The sequence below is a fragment of the Pezoporus occidentalis genome, unplaced genomic scaffold (assembly GCF_034315485.1).
Source record: "Pezoporus occidentalis ecotype Australia unplaced genomic scaffold, CSIRO_AGI_Poc_V1 ctg140, whole genome shotgun sequence".
NCBI lineage: Eukaryota > Metazoa > Chordata > Aves > Psittaciformes > Psittacidae > Pezoporus > Pezoporus occidentalis.
The window spans coordinates 582,282-588,921 of record NW_026913210.1 but is presented as its reverse complement, the minus strand read 5'-3'; positions in this window follow the sequence as shown (position 1 = coordinate 588,921).

Below are 6,640 nucleotides of genomic sequence, written 5' to 3'. Positions count from 1 at the left end.
TAGGTTAGAAGATGTAAGTCCAAGTTCTTTTAAGGTCTTAAATTTCAGAAGTTTCTGTGTGCCAGTGATGTGCCTGTGATGAGCAAACACCCACCTCTCCCTCTAAGGAGTTTCTAATGCTTAGGAGGAATAAAGTTCTTCAAACAACCTACAATACTGTGGACTTTGCAATGGGAGGTTAATACTTTTGATTATTTAGATAGCTTCTAAAAACTCAGGTTTGGTGCCATTATAGTGCAGGTCTTACAGGCCTGCGTGTTTCCTATATTCAGATGTTTGCCTGTGTCTGAAGCAATTTTTGCCCTTGTTTTACATATCCAGTTATTGATGCTGAAGCCGTTCAGTTTTGGTGCAATGAGCCATGAGCAATAAAGCAGCCTGGCGCTCTTGGCAAATATGCATTAAGGCAGAGTCTTGTTTTCAGATAAACAGAATTATCTGCTTATTGATCTCTCCACAACCCTAGTGTTGGAGTCACCTAAAAGAGTGATGACTTCTCTCATTATGGCACTTTTGGAAAGCTGGAGTGGTTCCCTCGGCATCACGTAAAACTGCAGCAATACCTCCACCTTGGCTTTCTGCAGTGCAGACCAGTGGGTACCTGGCTTGGGCAGATGTTCCTCCTTGGTGATTATGGGTATTGTGCTGCCAGTGCTGTGCCTCCGAGCTGTGTGTCTGTGGGAAGCCATAGATAGGCCTTTGTGGAGGAGACAGAGGGTGTCTGTGGCATTATCAATGTGCTGTCTTCCCAGCAGAAGGGTTTAGTAAGAAACTTATGCTCTGCAGCTCTGCTTTTTGCTAAAGGGCAGAATAAATATTGAAGCGCTAGCAATATCCAGCTGAGCTGTCTGAATAATCCTCTAAGAAACTGCATAACAAAGAAACGAATTCTGTAGATCAGCTGTTTACACTGGTCTGCAATTCATCTCTGTCAAATAACACATTCACTTTGCATCTTTCCTGATTTCAGGTATGCCAACATGAACCTTTCAGCCCTAGGAATGTAAGGATGAGATGACACGAGCTGTTTGCCTCCTCTCTACCTGCAATGTCACCATGTGCGTAGTCAACAGGATTAGGAGCATCCTCTGTCGTGCGAGCCCCTGCTAGCCAATTGAACCATGGGCCTTTGTGTGAGTAGAATAAACAGATTGGTGCTTGCAGTGTGCTGGCTGGTAAAAACACCTTGCTAGGCAGAACTGAATCTGCTCCTGCCGCTGCAGAGTCAGCACCAAAGTCTGACCAAGGGAGCTGGATCAGCATCGCCGCAGGGAAGACTGTTGGCAGGACCTTGCTCTGGAGCTTGCAGGGGCTGCAGCAGGGAGCAGGGTGGCTCTGGGATGCTGGGTACCTGCTGGGCCTCTGCCTTCAGGGCAGGCGTTCTGGAAGCACAGCATGTGGCATCTGGGAATTTGCACACTGCTTCCCCAAGGACACTGGCCTAGATCCACCTGCCTTGCACAGTCTGGGCCCCTGGAAGAGGGTGGAGCTGTTGTGGCTCCAGGGCAGATCAGACCTTGGGGTTTCTGGAAAGCTCCCTGATATGATTGCCTGTGATGCGGTGAGCCTGAAGCTGGAATGGCCAACCAAGCAAACACAGGTTTAATAGTTCAGAAAAGGGATCTGTCCTTCTCCATTGACTCCATGACATGGTGACCTACCCTTTGGTGCCACTGGGCAAGGGACTGAGTAAAAGCAACTGGGTGCCCTCAGCCAGCCCTGTAGAGGTACACACTCGTCTGCTCCTGCTGCATCCTCCTGCCATTTCTCATGCTCTGGCAGGAGCCCAGAGGAACCAGCCCATTGCTCTGTGTCTTGTAAATCCCACATGTCCCATGTCCTGTATGTCACAGAGAGGGAGGGGATCACTGCTCCTCTTCCTGTCACAGTAGCTGGAAAGCATGGGACACACAGCAGTGGGCTATTTCTCCTTATGGTCCAAATTTGCACTTCCTAAGTCTTATACCTGCCCTTCTATAACAGATACACTTCTGCCTAATACAACAACAGCACAAGAGGCTCTGCTGTTCAGCCTAGTCATTCTTCGGTGCTGTGAAGGGGCTGGTGCTTCCCGCAGGCTCTCTTCCTGTTCCCATACGTCTGACGATTGCTCTGAGGGCAGCTTCCAACCTTCTGCATAAGGAGCTGCCGGGCCTGAGGTCTGAGGTCTGCACCTAGCATCAAGTGTGCTTTGGCCCCAGAACAAGGTTTATGTATTTACTTTGGAGTCCTGCTGCTCATCTCATGCAAGATAATAAAATAGTTTGGGCTGGAAGGGACCTTCAAAGACCATCCAGTCCAACTCCCCTGCAACGAGCAGGGACATCTGCAATTAGATCAGGTTGCCCAGAACCCCATCCAGCCTGGCCTTGAATGTCTCCAGGGATGGCGCAATCACCACCTCTCTGGGCAACGTGTGCCAGTGTTTTACCACCTTTACTGTGAAGAATTTCCTCTCATCCAGCCTGAATCTCCTCTCTTTTGTTTTAAAATCATCACCCCTCATCCTATGCAACAGGACCTGCTAAAGAGTCTTTCTCCATCTTTCTTATAGGCCCCTTCTAAGAACTGAAAGGCCGCAATCAGGTCTCCCCAGAGACTTTTCTTCTCCAGGCTGAACAACCCAAACTCTCTCAGCCTTTCCTTATAGGAGAGGTGCTCCAGGCCTTTGATCACTTCTGTGGCCTCCTCTAGACCTGCTCCAACAGGTCCATACAGAGCCTTGGAGTGGTGGTGAATCCCATCAGTGGGGAGTTTGGGTGGTGGGAACAGGCTGACAGCATGTCCTTCCATCATCCACACTGTGCTCTCTGCATGCTGGAGTGCGCAGAGACTTAATTTGCATGTGTTGGGTATGCAAAGCATGTTGCCATATGCATGGCCAGTTTTACTGCGAGGTAGGCTTTAGTGGCTGTGAAACAAGGTAAGTTGAACAGCGTTTTGTTGGTATCGGTTCACAAAAGAATTCAAAGTGAGGGTTCTGCATAACAACAACAACAAGAGATATATTAAGTCCAGTGTTAGATGGTTCATGAAATAATGAGCGTTTCCAAGTGTGTCCTAATTTCAGGCAAAAGTGAAAATTCAACAAGATGAGCAGAAAATGACGGGTTACGCTTTTGGAACAAGGCACTTTAATTGAGCCAGTTGGGCCCAGATGTTTCCTCCCACTCCCTGACTGCCATGATCACCTATTCAGAGAGAAATGTGGGAGAAACTGTAACAAAGATGCAAAAAGAAATTTTCCACGAGCAGTGACTACGTTAGGGGGACTTCAGGCAGCTCTTACTGCTCCAGTGAGGTTAATTGTGTATGAAAATAGGAACATCTGGAGGCTGATTTAAAAAGGTGTTTACTGCTGCTCACTCTTCAGTTTGCATTTTGATCCAAGAAAGACTTTATAATTAGTCCCCTCTCTCTTCAGTTGGCTTTCACCCCAGGTTTCCTCTTGGTCATCTGCCTTGCCTGTTCCTATTAACGCAAGCACACCTTTTCTCTCTGTTTCAGCTTTCCTGATGCGCCTTATAACAGTGACGGGTTTTCTTCTGATCCATTTTTAGAGCTTCAGCTTGCAGTTGCACCTGAGAGGAATGGCGCCAGGTGCAGAGCTTCATGGAGCTGTCCTTGGACAGCCCTGACTGCACACTTCTGCTACTGGATCCTCCTCTTTGTCCTTCCCCTTCTCAGCTCAATCTCCTCCCAGATAAACAACTCCCTCCATATTACTGTTCCTCCATTGGCTCCAGTTTTGCAACTTCCATACCCAAGTTTGGTATTTCTGATACAGTTATCCATACCATCTCTGTCCTCTATGCTATTACTGATGCAGTTCCCAAGTCACTGCTGGCCTGGAAAGAATTGTTCCCTGGAAGGCCCCCAGATGTTCTTTCCCTGTGAAGTTCAGCCACTTCTCACACCTCTGAATGGGCTGTGAAACCAGCCAGCCATCAGAGTGCCTGGAAAATCCCATCTTCTTCTTCCTCCACCACACTCTGTCCTGAAGAGTTGGCAGAGTCCCCTGCAGGGCCACGTCCCAGCACTGTCCACAGGTTATCAGCACGCCACCTCCACTCCTCTCCATCACAGCCGGGACAGAGGAGACACAGCAAGCAGCCACCCAGGTCATCCCTGCCATCACCCTGTAGAGGGTAGGAAGGGCAGGGGAGGGGGTGACTTGTGAGAAACAGACACAACTCAGCTGCCTTGTTAGTCACTTTCAATTGAAGCTTCTGTAGTATCCTGATGTCCCCAGTTCATCTTTGGAGACGCTTTTGGAGACTGGGCACAGCACCTTGTCCCTCACAGGTACTCCTGGTTGGATGGAGGTGGGGCCATCCCAGGTAGGTTTCATCTTCCCTTCCTTGAACAGTGTGTCATCCCAGAGCTGGGACTGGATCTGGAGAATTGCCCACTCGTGTGAGTCCCAGAAGCTGCAAACTGCATGGGGGTCTTTTGCCAGGGCTGCCAGTGGTGGTGCTGCTGGGAAAGGGAAGTAACTGTCTTTGGCACCAAGAAATTCTCCGGAAAGAAACCCCTCTGGTCTGCGGGTCACTTGCCCTCTTCCAAATGCTCTGTTAGGAAAAAGGCCTCTCTTGCCTGGTTCAGCCTCCAAAGTGCTCCACTGCCGGCCTATGGGTTGGAGCTGTGGTTCTTCAAGTCCCACCACACCCCAAGAAGGAGCTGATGGGCCTCTTAAATCGGGATCTCTACCTCTTCAGAGAGGTTCACTGGGAGCTGAGCACCCTTTCTCCATGAGCTGCATCCCAACCGAGCTCAGGGGCAGGGGATTGTTGGTGAGTATTACACTAATTAACACTGCAGAGCAGCATTTATCTCTCAGGTTCATGTGACCCTGCTGGGAACTGATTCCTGCTAGAGGGCTCTTCCCCAGGCTGGTGGAGTGAAAACCCCCAGGGAAACCCACTGCCTCCTCTTCCTCTCTGCTTGGTGCAAGTGTTTGACCAAGGGATTCAGATTTGCTTAACAGCCAGACAGGAGACTGTCCCCTTTGGCTAACCCAGGGCAGTGTGTTTCTCACATCACACCTAAAACGCTGTTACAACTGGCAGGGGAGCAGGCACAGACTGCCTGAGGTTGATGGAGGGGTGTGAAGCTGCTGCACCTGTCACCACAACCAGGTTCTTCTTGGGAGAGATTCTCTACATGAAAGCAGTGGAGAGCGGGACAGCACGGATCAGCAAACATCCCTGCAGAAGCTTGCTCCTCTTCAAGTTGTCAGCTTTCTTTTGGTATCCCATTAAGCACTGTGGTCAGTTGATGTTCTGGTGCTTTCTGTGGGGGCCTGTCTTCAGGTCAAATAGTAAAGAGCTGTACTGACAGCACAACAGCCTGAGACAAACTGCCTTGTAGTTCCCATTCATCAAAAAGGAAAAGCTTAAACCTATTAGACAAGTCTTTAGCCCTGCTCTGGATCCCCCTATGTGGATTAATCACTGACAGCCCCAGGGATCAGAGCTAATACTCATGTTCAGTTATTTCAAGCAACAGTACAAGCCAAACAGCTGTTAAAAAACATCATAAGAAGACAGTAAACTCCTCACCACCCCCTCACACTTGTTACGTAGAAGCTTACAAAATCTCCTTTCTGTTGACGGGAATAAAGAGGCTTTGCTTTTCCCTCTCTCCAGTAGGTTCCTGCGTAGGAGTTAGTTGCACAGAAACAAAAATTACACAAGTTCCTGGCCTGATCTTGGTGTAGGAAAACAGCACCCTACGTGGTAACAGATGTAGTCTATCTGGGCTTCTGTAATGCCTTTGACAAGGCCCCCCACATCATTCTTCTGTGTAAGTTGGAGAGATAGGCATTTGATGGGCAGACTGTTTCAGTGGATAAGGAATTGGCTGGATGGTCAGTCACATCCAGAGGGTAGTGGTCAGTGGCTGAACGTCCAGATGGACATCAGTGACAAGTGGCATCCCTGAAGACCTGTATTGTGGCCAGACAATAGGCTCTGCTTTCTAGCAGCCTAGAAATGGGCAGGGAAGCATCTGCCACTATCTGCACACTCTAGTTTCTTCCAAAGGAAATACATGCCGCCTCTACTGGTAAAGAAACCTGGTTCCCTCACTGGGTATATACACAGGCTTTATTTTTCTGGAAGCAGGAACAAAAATTATTTAGCATTCCCTAATTTCCAGGATAATTTTGTTTTTTTCATGAAAGGTACAAGGGTCAGATCTTCCCCTGAAAACAGGTGATCTTTGCTGCTGTCACAGCCTGGTCAGGACATGCCTTCACACGTGGGAGAGGTGACAGGTAAAGGCAGAAAGGAACCTTTTCTTTTTGCTTTTTAATCACTAAGGCCAAGTCACTGTAGCAAGTGCTATCTGGTTATCAGCAATACAGAGCGAACAGAAGCCCCTATAAATAAATGATGACTAGCTCTTGGCTTGTGAAAGGAAATGCCTGCCTTATCACTGCAGTTGGGATGGCTCCCAGTAATGGCTCCAGTTCAGTCCTGGGAGGACATTTACTGTCAGCACGTGGGATACTACTGAAATGAACATGCCACAGGTCTTCATCTCCTCAAAGGGGTGCACCCTGGTTGACCACCACACTCTGCAGAGCTGGGTCTGTTGTGGTGAGGCACCTATCCTGCCCCTGCTGCTCCAGAGTGTT